Source organism: Anneissia japonica, unplaced genomic scaffold, assembly GCF_011630105.1.
Source record: "Anneissia japonica isolate Jap-2015-1 unplaced genomic scaffold, ASM1163010v1 scaffold997_len2565447_cov190, whole genome shotgun sequence".
Classification (NCBI taxonomy): domain Eukaryota; kingdom Metazoa; phylum Echinodermata; class Crinoidea; order Comatulida; family Comatulidae; genus Anneissia; species Anneissia japonica.
In genome coordinates, this window is record NW_022696369.1 from 29,762 (window position 1) to 30,291 (window position 530).

Genomic DNA, 530 nt, shown 5'->3' on the forward strand with positions numbered 1-530 from the left:
AAGTTTTTTTAGATCCAGCTGTAGGGGGCGTCCCATTTTTCGTATTCCCACCATGCATTTCGGTGGAACACGGTGGAACACTTTTTTTGTGTGGAGAACTCTATCTTGTATTTCCAGTATCTTTGATAGGCGGTAGTTCTCGCCGATAGGCCTCGCCTATAGGCGGCTCGCGCTGGTGTAAAGTTGACAGAAAAACAGCGATTTCTCAGTTAATACTTGCATAAAGTTTACCATTTTTGTATCAAAAGTAAGAGAAATCTTTGCTGATTTGTAATATGTAAACATTGTTAGAATTAAGCGTTTAGATTTTTGTTACGAGCAGTTTAAAAACGTTCAGTTATTTTTCGAAACCTGCAGCGTGATTTATCCGGTTCGATGGACTCGACCATTATACATGTAGGTAAAGGCGGCCTAGGCTTGCTAAATTCTAACTATAGTATAGAGCGTCTTGGCTAAGATTGTCTCCTTGACTTTTTTTATACAGTGTTCTTTTTGATTATACAGTACCATAAAATATATATATCAGATAT

The 530-nt window shown here is 37.7% G+C and overlaps 1 protein-coding gene across 1 annotated transcript in view; it reads left to right on the top strand.

Annotated features, from left to right (window-relative positions):
- Positions 1-530, top strand: part of LOC117101931 (MAM and LDL-receptor class A domain-containing protein 1-like) — a gene marked incomplete at its 5' end in the record, with an annotated part of 32,422 nt that overhangs the window by 28,339 nt on the left and 3,553 nt on the right. The window lies entirely within an intron of this gene.